The sequence below is a fragment of the Chiroxiphia lanceolata genome, chromosome 20 (genome assembly GCF_009829145.1).
Source record: "Chiroxiphia lanceolata isolate bChiLan1 chromosome 20, bChiLan1.pri, whole genome shotgun sequence".
In the NCBI taxonomy this organism is placed as follows: Eukaryota; Metazoa; Chordata; class Aves; order Passeriformes; family Pipridae; genus Chiroxiphia; species Chiroxiphia lanceolata.
The window spans coordinates 6,083,509-6,099,036 of NC_045656.1; the positions used below are offsets into that span (position 1 = coordinate 6,083,509).

At 51.4% G+C, this 15,528-nt stretch overlaps 1 protein-coding gene across 1 annotated transcript in view; it reads left to right on the forward strand.

Annotated features, from left to right (window-relative positions):
* CRCP (CGRP receptor component) overlaps positions 1-15,528 on the forward strand; it is a 75,715-nt gene that overhangs the window by 32,194 nt on the left and 27,993 nt on the right. The window lies entirely within an intron of this gene.

Below are 15,528 nucleotides of genomic sequence, written 5' to 3' on the forward strand. Positions count from 1 at the left end.
TGACTCCTCCAGTGCAGGCAGGCGATGCTCACACGTTCACCACACAGCAGCTGCCTCTTCATCCCATAAAACAAAGCCTTACCTCTGAATCTGAGTGACAACTATTGTCCTTTCTGGATGACACAGTGACCAGACAGGCATTAACCCTCGGCTCCTGCTGTTCCCAGAGCTCAGTTCTTCACCCTTGGAGATTTATTCCCTTCCCGTGGATGAGCAGTGCTGGCTGGAGATTGCAGTGTGTGAGAAGCCAGTGTGGCAGGACTGGTGATGGGGGGTACCCATGGATGGCTGAATGGAGCAGCACTTGGGGAATGAGGTGCATGTGGAGAGGGGACTGGATTGCAGGGTCGGTGTTTGCCACCTTGAGAGCTTTCCATGGGATCTCCAACACCCATCCGGCATAAGGAGAGTTACACAGTGCCTTTGGAGCTGGACTTGATCAGCCAGCTCTGCCACCAACCTGTGGCCTCAGGGAGGTTGTTTCTCTTCTCCCTGCCTTGGTTTCTTCTTTGGCCAAAGCCCTTGGGGGTGACAGGGGTGATCCATGGGCTGGGCACTGCAGGGCTGGGGGTTCACAGCCCCCCAAAGCCGTCAGGGTGATCCGTGGGCTGGGCATGGACAGAGCTGTGGGTTCCCAGCAAAGCTGACCCCTGGAGTGCTGCCCAAGGGCCTCTAACATTTTTGTGCATCCCCACGGATAAAAGAGCCTTTTGTGCTGACAGCTGGGAGCTGAGGAGGAGGCTGCAGCCCTTGGCTTCCCTGTGCTTTGGGAGCAGTGTGTGGGTGTCCATGACGTGCTGCGGTGACCGTGATCCCGTCCTGGACACGCGGGTGTCCGTCCTGCTCGGGGCTCTGCTCCCAGCTGGGCCGGCCCTGCCACAGCAGCCCTGACATGACCATGTCCTTGCATCTCTGCAGTGGATGCTTGGAGGTTGTTCATTCCAGGGACAAGAGTTTGGAATTCCGCAGGGCACGGAGCTGCCAGACATCCCAGGAATTACCCACCACGAAGGCACGTCCTGCGTGTGCTGCACAGCGTCCCCATCGCTCGCGGCAGAGGTAACGGGGAGCTGACCTGTGTGGTGGAATGACTTCCTAAGGAAAACATCTGTGCTCTTGAGCTGGGCACAGGATCAAGTCTGAGGGTGGGGCTGAGCCATGGAGCCAAAGGAAAGCATTCCCTTGCAGCCAAGCACTGGCATCACAGGGCTGATGGCCATGTCCCCTTCAGGGGACAGCCACGATCCCCAGAGCAGCAGTGCAGTTAGTTTATTTACTGGTGAACAGAGGGTCGTGTTTCTTCAGGAAACATAAATTGTACAGGTTTCTCTTGTGTGTAAACTGCAATTGTAGGAGCAGACCCTGAGCTGGGGCACATGGATGTTGCTCTCTGGACCTCAGTGACATGACTGTCACATGCGCCAGAGCATCCTGTAACTCAAGGAAAATGGGGAGGGAGCAGCACTCGGTGTTATCCCAGGGAGAGTTTGCAAAGGGCAAGCTGGGAACACCAAAACTGGCCTTTTTGCATCAGCAGGGGCTGGTGTTGGTAGGGAAGACCCAATTTGTGTCCTGAAGAGAACGCCACAGTAGAGCTGCTTATGCTGGGGATGTGGGCAGGGACATGGGAAGAGCAGAGCAGGGAGCAGGCAGCTGGAAAGCCACCAGGAGATAAAAGAGTGGTGAGTACCAAAATGAACAAAGAAACTCTTCACTGCCTGAGAGAACAACACCTTCACCTGAGCAGCAAGAACCTGCCCTGGGGATGCTGGTCCTTCACTACCAGCTTGATAACCCGACACTCCTGATGCTCCTCTGTGAGATCAGGGAATGGGATCCCTGTTCCCAGGTGAGATCCTGTAAAAGGGGAGGGGCTTTGGATCAAGAAAGGCAGAGAACTGATTGTCCTTGGGGTGTTAAAGCTCTTTAAAACATTTAACAGCAGCTTGGATGCATCCAACTCCCACACACCCCCCCAGAGGAGCCCAGGGACTTCTCTAAAGAAGCCCAAAGTACCTTTAAAACCACGAGTGATATTTTATAACCATCCCAGAGCGAGGAAGCTCAGGTTAGCCCCCTTTCCAAAGGGCTGCTCTGGAGGCATGGACTGGGATCCAGCCAGCTTCCCTGGGGGGAGTTGATGGCAGGGTTGTTTAGGTTGGAGCTGCCGGAGACATTGACAGAGAAAATATTTTCTGTTCCCACAGAAAGAAATCCTGCTGCAGAGTTTTTATTGAGCAAAAAGAAATGGTTGTGCTGAAAAAAAATGGGAGCTGTGGCCAAAGCACAACTGAAATGCAGAGAGCACTTGGGAAAGATTTGTTAAGCCCCAGAACTTTTGCTTGCCACGAGCAAGAGTCTCCCTGCACATGTTGCTTAAATTAATTTACCTCTGCATTAAGGAGCTTTATTTTATTAACTTTAGTGTTTATAAAAACAACCATCTGAGATGCTGTTAAACTTTAAAGATACGTAAAATAGAGCCAGCCTGGAACCAGCCAAATGGGGTGAGAGAACATCTGAAAAGAGAAGGGAAAGCCAAAAAATCATCGGGGAGGGCTTGGTGCAAACAGTGCTGCTGGGAAGGGACCTGCTGGGGGGTTCAGGGCAGATGCAAATAGTCCCAGCAGGGCAGAGTACCTGGTGCTGCTGGTACCTGGGGGATTAGAGCATCCTCTGAAGGGCTCTCCCAGCACCTCTGACATCCAGCCTGGGGAGGCAGGTGGGTGAGGCTTCCTGGGAGCACCAGACAGTGCTGGAGCCACTGCACTGGGCACAGGAGGGTGGGGGTGGCACTGGGGCCTTTGGTCACCTTGACAAGCTTCAGCACTGAGCACAAGGGCTTGTTGAGTGCTGTGTTTGGAAGCCTTGGTGAGTGAATCCCACCCCTTGAGGGGCTGAATCCTCCTCCTAAGGAGCAGCTTTACTGCCCGACCCTCTGTGGGCAATCGGTGCCTGGTCCAGCTGAGCTCCTGCTCCAGCTGTGAGAGGAGAGCTGGCAGGATCCCCCAGCCTTTGCTTTATAGGGCTTCATTGTTCATTTAAAAAAAGAGGGGAAAAAAAAAAAAAAAGCCCAACAAACCCCCAAAAAAACCAAGAACCCAGCTCTTTTCTTGAAAACCTCTCCACCTCTCACCCCAAAACCCCACAGCTGCCTCATTGCTTCCCAGCCAGGATGGTGAAGTCTGCTACGAGCTGGGGCATGGAGCAGGGCTTTAACCTGGCACCTCAGTGCAGGAGGAATGGGGATGAGCTCAAACCATCAGTCCCAGCTGGAAACAAGTAACCAGATGCCTTCCCCACTGATCCCATCAGCACTGGGATGCTGCAGCACGTCGGGAACCTGGTATGTTTGTGTCCCTTCACAGGGCCATTCCTCTGGCTGGCTTTGCTCCTTATGCACTGGCTGCTTTTTTTTCCTCTTAAAAACCAGAGATTTAAATAACTCATCAGTTGCTGCTCTTGGATTTTAGGGCATTTGCAGCTTTTCCCTGCCCTCACGTCTCACCCCGCGTCGCTCCCTGGGGCTCCCCTGTCATGGGATGTCAGGTATGGGGAGCAAATCCCTTTTATTACAGACCAGGCACTGTCAAGAAATAGTCATCCCAAAATAGAAAGTCTGAGTTGTTGAAATTATCCAGCTCAGCAGTGAGCAGGGCTGGGTGGAGGGGCTCTCCCAGCTCTTCCCACACTTTATTTATGCATATGCTTTTATATGTAGTGAAATTTAACCCCTGGAGACGTGTTAAAGGCTTTAAACTTGTGCTCTGTTGGACCAGAGGTATTTTTACCAGACCTAAAAGGATCTTCAAGGTTTTTCCTCCCTGTGCTGCCTGTCAAGGAGGGAGGGCATCAGCAGAGAGAAACCCAGGGGCTTTTTTTGGCAGCTGTGGGTCAAGTGTCTGCTCTTGTTCTGGGCTCAGAGGGCTCTAAAAAAAGGCAATTTTTTTGTTAATTCATTGAGTTCAGTACTCTGAGTGCACCAGGACACGATGCACAGCAACACGTGGTGAGCTCCAAAATGTGGGTGGACAGAAGGCAGGTGGGGGTTGGGGGAAATGTGCAGAACAAGCACTTTGATGCCCCTGCAAAGCATCATCCCAGTCCCCATCCTGATGCATTGGGCACCTGGTGTCCCTTATCCCATGTGGAAAGTGTTTGGTGCCCCCACAATGGCACTCACCTTCCCAGGGCTTGGCCCTGCTCCCCATCCCAGGTGGCTCCAGAGCAGCCCCTTCCCAGCCTCACCAGCTGCAGTGTTACATTTCAATCCTTTCTGAATCGTTTCAAGACACAGTTGCTTTTTTTTATACTCTTTGAGTTCATCTGCAAAGGTCTTTTCTTTTTTTCCCTTTTGTGTTGTCCATGGATTTCCTTGCTGTCGTGGCACAGCAGCCCTTCCTTGGGGTGCAGCAGCTGGAGGGAGGGAAAAGGATGCTCCAAGAACGCCCACACAAAACCTAATGGGATCCAACTGCTTCCTCCCAGCAGGTTTGCTCCTTCATCACCCAGCAAAGCCCAGAACCCCCCCCCAAATGCTGCTGCTCCCCCTGCCCACACCCAACATCCGTGAATGGGCTGGGTCAGGCCAATGTAAACATTTTCCCTTTTCCTGTGCAGCATCCTGCCCCCAGGCATGGGATCAGCAGGAATTGCCTCTTTCCCAGCCCCATGGGGCTGCTCTGAGCAGGACAGGTCCCTCTGCCTGTGTGTCACCATCCCAGGTGAGACCCCAGCACTCGAAGCCACTGGAGAAGGTGGCTCAGACACTGTGGGTGTTTCACTGGAAATGGCCCTAAAATGTTCCTCATTCTCCAAAAAGCTGATGGAGGGCAGGTCACTCATCCCTGCCTGGTGCTGGGGTTGTCCCATCCATGCCAGGTGCCTGCAGCAGGATCATTGCTGCCCCATCTTGGAAACCACCAGGTTGATGGGATGAGATGGGATGTGCAGCTTTTGAGTGTTCACCCCAAAACCTGTGAGTGACTCTTCAAATGCTACTTCTTTCATGATTCAGCCTCCAGATGCTGTTTCTTCCTCTTTGGACTCTGCATTTTGAGCTTTTCCCAGTCTCTTCCCCTGCCTTTCCACAGCTTCAGTGCTGGAACCTTCCCTCCAGTGCCAACTGAGCTGGTTGTATCAGGACAGGAGCGGAGGCTCCAAGGAAAACCATAAATATTGTGGGACCAGTGCTGAAGCAGGGAGCTGGCAGGAGGGGAGCGAGGCTGAGGATTCGGCCTTTCCTGCTGGAGCCTCAGCAAAGCCCAATAGTTAATCATTAAAATATGCTTATGTGTAACTAATCTCTGCAGGACAATGAACTGAGAAATTATTTAATGCAATTTAAATGGGTCATAGTAGTTGCTATAATAAGTGTGTCCCGAGCCAATGGGAGCCATCAGGCTCCTATAAAAGCGGGTGGGGAAGAAATAGCAGCTGGTGGGAAGAGATCACCAAAGCCCCGATGTGTGTCCTGAGCTGCCTCTGGCCCTGCCGAGATCCTCCCAGTCCGCCCCAAATCAGGCTCCAGCTCCAGGCTGAGCCCTTCTTCAGGCACTGGTGATCCCTGTCAGTGGATGCAGCGGGAAGGACGGGATCTGCCTGGAGCAGGCACTGGCTGCCCCTCAGCGCTGCCCATGGGGACGGGATCGCCTGTTTGGGTCTAAAAGGATGAAAAGCAGCAGTGCCGTGAGTCGGGGGCTGCATTGCTCTGCTCGGGGCTGAGGGGATGCTCTTCCTGAGGTGGGTTGGATCCATGGCACTGTTGGTGGAATCCCATTTGGAGCTGTGCTGGTGTCAGCAGTGTTCTCACAGTGTTATCCCGTAGCACACCAAGCGGGTGCTGCTGCCGGAGCTTTGCAGTGGGAACAGAGGGGTGGGGAATGAATGGGAATGGATTTTAGGGGGCTTTAATCAGCCTGTGAGAGGGATTATATCAGCTGAGCTCACCCCGACACCTATCTCAGGTCCCATCCTCCTGCACACTCATCCCTTGGCTCCCAGCCTTCCTGCCAGCAGGTTTTGGCTTTATCCCTGATATTGTTTGCAGCCCCACGGGATTGATGTGCCAGGTGCCACTGGTGAGCAGAGCTGAGACCCTCCAGCACAGCACTGGCCATGGCTGGGAGGAGAATATATTTGCTGGAGGGAGAAGTGACACGGGAGATTTCTGCCAGCCTCTTGCCTGCCTTAAAAATACCCCAACGAGGTGTTAAGTGCAGCTATTTCCAGCTCCAGGGTACAGACATTTATTCTCCAAGCAATGCCAGTCCTTAAATAAGCAGTAAATCCTAACATATCCAGGCATCATATTCATCCTGCTACTTGCTCTTTCTCCAGGCTTTTAGTTAAACAGTATTTTATCTGTCTATTTTTGTGACTTTTCTGCCTTTTGTCTGATTTTAAGGCATAGGCAGATGATTTATACCAAACCCCACACAAAATCAGCTTTCAGCCCCCTTTTTTTCCTGCTTGCAAAATGGGTGCAAGGAGTTTTGGATGTAATTGTTGCTGTGCCGGCCAGCTGCTCTCTGATCCAGAAAATAAAGAGCACAGCCTGTTTCCTGTTAAATTTTGCTGGTTGCATGGGTTTACATTGTTTGTCTCATGTTTTATGGCTTTCAAGCTGATGTTGCATTAAGCTGGCCCGAGTTTAGGCAAGAAATCAAATGCAGGCACTGGCAGGGTTCCCCAAACACATTCATGAGGGTTGATCCCATTTTCTTACTCACTGCAGGAGCCCTCCCAGCTCTGCCTCGCTGTGTCCTGGCCCTTTGTGCTGGGAAAAGGTGCTTGTTGGACAATGTGGGAAATGGGTTTGCTGGCTGTGAAGTGTCTCCTGCCTTTCTCTTGTTTTTCATCCTACATTCTTCCCTGTCCTGTTGAGGAGGGGAGTGAGAGCAGCTGGGTGGGCACCAAGGCCACCCCACCGAAACCACAGACTAGAGCAGAAATTCACATATATATATATATATATTTATGTGTGTGTGTGTTTATAGAATAGGATATAGAATCATAGAATAGATCAAGTTGAAAGGGACCTCTAAGGATCTTTGAGTCCAATTCCCTGCTCCTCACCTCTACCTAAAACTAAACCCTGTGTTCTAAGAGCATCATCCCAGTGCTCCTTGAACTCTGATGGGCTTGGTGCCATCACCCTTTCCCTGGGGAGCCTCTTTCAGTGTGTGCATGTGCATTATATATATGGCTATTATATATATATATATGTATATTATATACATAAAAATGTATTTTAGGCAAAGCAGGGTGAGTTTCTCATGTCCCTGCACAGGACATGCCATGGGGGCTTGGTGCAGATAAACAGGGCAGGGCTGATTTGAGGTGGCACGTTGCAGACCCGGACCCTCGATGGTTTGGTGTTGTCATCCTTGCTGGCTCTCAGCAAGCCTGTGCCATGAGCTGTGATTACATCCACAAAAAAACCCCACCAAAACACTAAAAACAACTGCTTTCCCTCCATCCCAGGTTAGTCAGAGGCCGCCTGAAGGGATTTTTGCCCAAAGGAACCAGAAATACTTGGAACCAGAAGCCCTGATCTGAGGGCTAAAGCTTCTCGCTGGCCACATGAGTGAAGAAAGGTTCTTGCTTGGTTTTACAAGCATCAGCAGTGTGTTGGCTGGGGAGTTCTGCCCTTTCTGTGCCAGGTCTGGCAGAGAAAGCCTCGTTTTTTCCTTAGGAAAACCAGAAATAGAGAATTGCTGTAGGACTGAATGGGAGAGGATGTGCAGAAGTTAATAATGGGAAAGACACCGACCAGATTTGTCAGGTTCCCATGGCAATAGGTGGAGGGGCATTGAGCATTAACTGTAAATATCTATTTGTGTGTGTGTGTGTGTGTGTGTGTGTGTTTAGAAGTGATGGAAAAGCTGTGCGGGGGGTCTTGGAACCAGGATGGGCCGAGTGACTCCTGATTTTGCCATTTCTGTGCCCTCTCTCTCTCCATCACAGCTGGAAAATTGCTGTATTGATGGCTGCTCTCTCTTATTGATTTAAAAGTGCTATTGCAGGAGGATAAGTTCATTATTTACCTCTGCTGGGGCAATTTTGGGTTTCTTAAGGGAAAAAACCCAAGGAATTGTCTTTTTTGTGCCCCACATTTTTCACATAAGCGGGCAGAGCTTCAACAGATTATTTCTTTGCTGCATTTTATTCTTCTCTGTCCTGCTTTTTTAATTTCACATCTGTTTTATGGTTGAGGGGGATGTTATCCGGTGATTAGAGCAGGGGGAGGGGAGAAAGGAGGTCTGGATTTCATAGCTTATCTACAATGAGTTTATAGTTGTTTTTTGGTGGGTGAAGATTTAGGATGTCCTCACACCCTCAAGTTGTCCAGTTGGATTTCACCACTCCCATGACTCTAACAAGTCTGGTGAGTCCACGGCAGCCCCTGTGGAGGGAGAATTCAGGTTTAATTCAGTTTCTTTTAGCTGATAAAATCAAGCTCAGCCATGCAGGAGGCAGGGGCTGATAAAAAACTATGCACATCTGGAACAAGGAACCGTGGTGGGGACGGGATTTAAATTCTGCCTTGTCTCACCTTTAATAGTGTGAATTTTAACGTCGCCTGCAGGAAACTCAGAGAAAAGGGCTGCACTGCTTTATTAGCAGCACTGGTGGTGTTCCTGCAGAGCTTTATGTCATTTTAAGATTGTTTTCACTTCTGTAGCTGCTTGTTCCTGCCCGTGGAATGCAGGGATGTGTGACAGACCCGCTGGGCACTCGCGCAGTCGCTGCTTCCGAACGCCCGTGCCTGGCACGTGATAGAGGTGCTGGTGGATTTAGAGGACAGGATATTTTTGTTTTCAGAACTGCTGTGGTTGCAAGAGCCAAGTCCTGCAAGACCAGCCAAGCTGGCCAGCTTCTTCCAGAAAAACTCTGCACGGACTGAGCCAACTGCCCGGGCAGGAGATGATGGCACTGATGGCACTGATGTCTCACTGCCACCATCCCAACCAGAGGGTTTGAAAGCCTTTGATTCCCTGCAGGCAGAGAGCTCTGTGTCTTTGGCAGCTGGATTTATTTGGTTTTTTTAGATGGTGGGAGTTGTGAGCTGCTCCTTCACCTCCTTGTGCTGTTTTCCAGACACAGATGAGATAATTTCTTGTATCCCCGGCGTTATAAATAAGCTGATGGATATTTAGCTCACTAAGTGGCCACCACACGTGGTAAAGCTTTACTAACTCAGGACTTGATCCTGCAAACCCCTGGGGATTTCCAGCTATTTAATCTTCATGGGACAAGCCCCACAAAAAATATCTTATCCCTCTTCTCTCAAGGGTCAGCTGAGAGCATCACACACCACTCAAAGCAAAATGCCTTCAGCAGTGTGGTCGTGAGACTTTATAACAGCTCCAGCTTAGCCAGTCTCTGTGATATTGGCTCTTTAAAAAAAAAAAATAAATATATATATATATATATATATTTTTTTTTTAGGGAAACTTAAAGAAGGGGAGGGAATTAGGCAGTGGCTTGTTCTCAGAGGTCCCCGTGCTCCGCCTGCACACGCCTGTCGTGCCACATCAGCAGCTGTGTGCAAGCCAAGGACATGGGGAGATAACTGTAAAAGAGGAGAGCATTCCCCCCTGCACTGTGACTGGAAAAACAGCTACTTCTGTGTTTATTGGATGGCTGGGACTGCCTACCAGCTGGAAAAACCTGAGGACTCTGCACCTCCAGGGGCTCCGACAGCTGGGGGAAAAAAGTCTCTCCCCGTGAAATAAATCCATCTGATGCCTAAAACACCTCGCCTGCAATAAGAGGGATGAGAACTGCATGGAGATATTCCTGTGCCTGTAATTATTTCTCCAGACACGTGGCAAAATCAATTTTCAGCTGTCACGTCTAGAAAGCAGCGGACACGAGATCAGAGGTGGGGGAATGTGGAGCCATTTATCACAAAATGGTGCTTTATGGGGTCAGAGCAGAAACCACTTCGATCCTCTCTGAGCCACAAGCGGGTTGAGGCTGGGTTGTAGCGACCTAAAAAGAAAGTCCACGTTCTCCTGACTTCAATAACCTCAGTTCAAATCCTCCCAAAATGGTGCTTGGAGCAGAAAAGGCAGCCCTGCTTGGTGATAGAGCCAGCCCAGCTGGGATTGGGGATATAAGGGGTCACAGCCAGGGCTGGGGCTGATGGGGAGGTGGGTTTCCTGGGGCTGCAGCACTCAGATGGTTTGAGCTGGGAGGGTCTGACTCAAAAATGTGCCCAGACATGTGGCCTGTCCCTAGAGCAGTGGGCTAAGCTGCTGCAGTGTGTCCGATGTGTGAGCAGATCCACATCAGGCTTTGCCCTGCCAGGGCAGGGGGGAGTGAGCTGAGCTGTTTGTTTTTCAGGCTGATGCCCTTCCTGGCAGGTAGATGCAGCTGCAGCTTGAGATGGATGAAGAGCAGGACGAGTCCAAACCCTGCATGGCCCAGGGAATCACTGCCTGGGAGCCCAGGGCAAAGCTGGAGGTGGAGGAGCGATGCTTTCAGGTTTGCACAAGGGTGATGCTGTGCCTGCAGTTCAGGTGGATCCCTGAGCTGGCAGCTGAGGCCTTTTGCAGGCAAACACACCACAAATGGCACTTTCTGGTCCCACAGTGATTCCCATGGCTTGGTTTGGGTGGCTTTGGCTGTGGAACACAGACTGTATGGTTCTCAAAAATGCCCAGCAGGGCCCCAGCCACGGGTGCAGGCACCAAGTCTGCTCCAGCATCCCCTGGAGAAAACCTTGCTCTGCCAAGAACAAACTTTGCATGGCTGCTGTCATCAGTACACAAGGCAGCCAGGCCAGAAAAATACCAGTAGCAGAGAAAAGCAATAAAAAAGAGTGTTCCTCTGGGAGTCACAGAGACAGACTTCAGCATCCTTCTGAATTAACCAGTGTCCTCACTGGGTTCAGGGCTGACAGGTTTAGTCTGCTCCCAAGATGGACTGTGGGAGGTGCAAGGTGTGATTCTGGGTGCAGAATTATCTTATTCTCCTGCTGTGAGGGGATGCAGAAAATGTCATCAGCTTTGTGTCTCATGGTGCCTGTTTTCCCTAAACTCAGAGGCTTGTGAACACAGTTCTTGGATTTTTCTCCTCCTCTGGGAATTGTAATTCTTCCCTGAATGTCCAGGCTGGGGTTTTTGGCTCAAGCTGCATTTACAGACACCGTTGTGGTGCTGGGTGCCAGCTGCCCCCATTGCTCCCCATCCTGCTGTGATGTGCAGCCAGGAGTGGGTTGTTCCCGTTCCCTGCCCCTCCTTCAGGGGTCTGGAATCACCCTCAGCCCAAGATCAATTTAGGGCATCTCAGAGGCCCAGATGTGGAGAGGGACACCCCAGGCACCTGCCCAGGGCTTGAAATCTGTGCTGATTTAATGGTTGGCAGTTGACTCTGTCAGTAAGGTGCTAAGTCCATCCTTTTTCCCGTGGTCAGAGGGCTGTTTGTTCATACCCATAAAGGCACAGATAACAGGATTGACTTAAGCACATCTTTGACACAGAGCCAACTTAGCACTTAGCAGGGTTGCTGGGGGAGGGAAGGATGCCCAGCCAGTGCTCTGAGCTGTGAGACAGCACAGGGAACACACAGGACTGGGGTTTCTGAATTGCTTCTACCCAAAGGCCAAATGAATTTCCCAGACACACAGGACAAGCTGAAATCCAACCCCATTGCTTTGTGCTTTATCCTTTCAGTATCCTCCAAATCCCTCTGTCCCCTCAATTCCTTCTGTAAAGGCTCCATCTGTAGACAACCTTCTACAACGGAGGTAACAGGGAGATTTTTTTGAGGCTGAAGTGGCAGCTGAGCTCCTCACCCCTCCCTGGCTTTCAAAACCACCTTTACTGAGCTTAGGGGATGAAAACCACAAGCACCAACCCTCCTCCAGCTGCCTCTCAGTGAAGGAGAGATCCTCCTCGTGTGAGACAGCCAGGGAAAACTGGATTCTGCAATTGCTGCTGAGGTATTCGAGGAAAAAGGATAATATTTAACAGTTCCAACATGAACTGGCCTAAGCCAGCAAGCTCAGCTCTCCTTGCTCCTGGCTAGAGGAATAAGCTGGACAGAGCCAGCGGGAAATTCTTTGCATTCTTGGGATTGGGAAGGTGGAATTAAGGTAAAATACTCCTGGATGAGGGCCAGGGTATCTGGAGTAGCAAGGTTTCTCTTGTTTTTAAATATCACACTGGAACTGAATTCAAGAATATACTTTTGGAGTGGAGTTGGTGTCAGGAAAAGCATTGGATTGGAAGTCCAGGGAGGGGAAAAAAGGACTCATTTTTGCCTCTGAATGTGCCAGACCTCCAACTAGCAGAGGTCAGGGCAGGAGTGCTGGGGACTGTGCTTGCTCACATGCTGGCCCAGCAAATTGTGTGACGTGGCAGGAAAGATGCTGCTCGCCAGGCAGGCCTTGGGATGGGTGTAAGGAGGCAAAATCTGTCCCTGCTGCTGGAGCTGTGGCAGGCTGGGCTTCCTGGGGCTGTGCAGGATGTGCCTGGCTCCTCCAGCCTGCCCTGGACCCCGAGCCTGGAGGGAGCACGGATGCAAGCACTGGGCAACAGTGTCCAGCTGGTCTCTGCCACAGCAGTGATGTGGAGAAAAACTTTGTTTTGTGTTGTGGCTCGTGTTTGGAAATAACATGGGAAAAAGGGCTTGATGTAGGCTCCTAAATAGCACCAGCTTTCAGGACTCAGGGATGCTCTTCCCTCCTCCTCCTCCCACCAGCAGTCCCAGACATGCCATGTGGAGTTCCACGCATAGCTGGAACTTAAAGCATGGGAACAACAGTAAGCCATGTCTCTGCTGAGGGAAAACCAGGTAAAAAGCAGGCACAGCCACCAGGACCTTCTTCTGCTCCTCTTGGAGCTCTGCAGACCCCGAGCTGTGCCCCTGCAGCCCCTGCTCTGCTCCCCCTGAGCTGTGCCTTTGGTGGGGGGCTCATCCTGAGCCGTGGTGAGGAGGAATTACTTCCAAGGAACAAGAGAGGAAAAGGCCAGCAAGGAAGAGCCAATGCAAATGTCAAAGATGAGCAATTGAGTGCTATCACTTCTCGTGGTGTTTATCCACCAGCAGCAGCCGGGAGCTGAGCTCTGTCTGCACTGAGAGCTGTGTGATGCAACATTTGATGGGTTATTTGATCTGTGGCTCCCGGGTGAGCATTGATTAAAGAAGGGCCCAGCGTGGGGCACCCACTACACACAGTAGCTCTGTCTGCTTCATACAGCAGCATCCTGCTTTCCCCCTTCCCCCTGGAGAAGAGCATTTTCTCCCCCCTGGAGGTACTGTTTGATTGCCACAGATTGGAAGGCTTTAAAAGGGACTGTCTCTGTGAGTCACAGTTAAAGCCATAAAAGAAAAACCAATAAAGCCATCTGAAAAGTGCTGTTTAATGGATTGAGGCAAACTTACTGGAAACAGGATACAGATTGTTTCATCTTTAAATCGTTAGTTCAAATCCAGCTGCATTTGGGAGCAAAGGACATTTATTCCTCATCAACAGCTGTCAGAGAAGAGAAATGGGGGAGGGATTTTACCACCTGAAAGAAGTTGTTGGTTTTTCTGTGCTCCCAGCAGCTCTCTGAGCTGAAAAGCCTTGGGGGTGTTGAGTACTCTGGATACTCAGTCCTTACAGGGCAGAGCTTTCCATATAGTGAAAATACTCGTCACTGTGGTGAACACAGGTATCTGCTCACATGGAAAATATTTGTTTGCTAAGAAAATACTTATTTTCTTAGCAAATAAAACACCTATGAGCTACACTGTGTTCACCCCTTTTGACAGTGATGCTTTTTTACCACCTCAGTGAAGCAGGAGCAGCACAAGAGCTCATCCGTGTCAGCTCTCCGGGCAGTTCAGTGTCAGTGGAAACCATGTCCTGACGGGCTCGTAAAAGTTTTATAACAGGCACTTTGCAAGGGCCCTGAGACACGAGGTAATGGGCTGTGATTAATTCCCCCATCCTGATGGTATCACTGTCAGCTCAGGCCCCATCCCATGAGTCGGATGATGGCAAAGCCCAGCTGGTTGTCGCCCCAGCCATGAGGGATTTGTACCATCCCTCTGGGAGACAGGACAGTGAGTCAGATCTGATTTGAGGGATTTCAGGATTAAAAGGGGATGTTTTCCCACATGGTGGTTTCCATCCTTTTTATACCAAGATCTTGCTGCTGGTGCCATGTCCCAGCCCCAAAGCCCTCGAGTCTCGAGGCTCTGGTCAGCTGCCAGCCCTGCTGCAGTGGTGGCAGAGGGGATGTCCCAGCCACAGGAGGATTTGGGACACAGAGGGCAAAGGGCACAAACATCTGCTGTGGATGAGCAGGGACGAGTGTCCCTTACACTGCTCATTGCAGAGGCGGCTTTTCCCAGGCTGAATTTTGGGATGTTAAATCCCTTGGGCTGATTTTTTTTGCCCCCCACTTGGCAAGCAACACAGATTTGGGGAATATCCCATGGGATTGTTCCCCTTGATATGACCCTGCAGCAGCACTGGCATTTCCACAGGGTGTTTGTCTGCAAACAGTGACAGCTGCTGGGCCAGAGCTTCTGTATGTAAAGAAGAAATATGTTTTCAGTTTGATTTAGCTTTTACATATCACTATGTTAATGTTAACAAGTCCAACTCAACCTGTTTTCCTGCTCTTGAGGAACAAAAGCTGGCTCTCTGCATGGAGCACCGAGAAGGAAGTGGTTAGGATGGCCTAGGGCCACTCTTTGTCAGAGATGAGCTAATCTACAGAGGTGAGGCTCCTCCTAGAGCTGCACTTCCAGGAGCAAAAGAGCTGCTGCAGGTCATCCTCACTCCTTGCCTGGCCAACTTACCCGGCTGTGGGTCAGAGGAGTTGGGAGATGTGCCAGCAGCTGGCGCAGGCTCCGGCTTGTGCTGCAGCCTGACGCTATTCCAGCTGTTTTCACAGTCGCACACGTGGTGGGCACATGGCTTGTGCTTCCCCACGGCTGCAAACCAGGTGTGTGACCCCAGGGGACACCTGAGCCCTGCGCGGGGCTGTCAGCGCCTCGTGCCTGTTGTGATGCTTGGCTGTAACTTTCCTCAACTTAACGGGGCTGCAGTTGGAGCACTGCGCTCAGACCGTTTGCCCGGGACAGCGGGACTGTGTGTTTGGGATGGTTTCACCTGCAAGAGCCACCTGCAAAAGCCAAACCGAGCGGCAGCACTCGCCAGAATATCTTTGTGTGAGAACCAGCCCTTACCTTTAGCAACGCGGGGGGGTGTTTTCGTGGTGTGAGCGGTGACCGGGCTCCCTCTCCCAACATCCGCTTAGCACAGCTGGCCAGATGTGCGCGCACGTGGGCCCCTCCAGACGCTCACGTGGCGGCGGCGCCGCCCAGATGTGCCCGCGCGCGCCGCCCGGCCCAGCTGTGCGCGCCAGATGTTCCCGAGGCCCCGCCCGCGGGGGGGAAGAGGGAGCGGCCACGCCCCCTCAGCTGCCAATCATCCGCTCCGGTCCAACCGCGGCCCGCGACACATCGAGGCCCGCGACCAATCAGGGCGTGGTTGTGATTTCCATGGCAGCCGCAGCC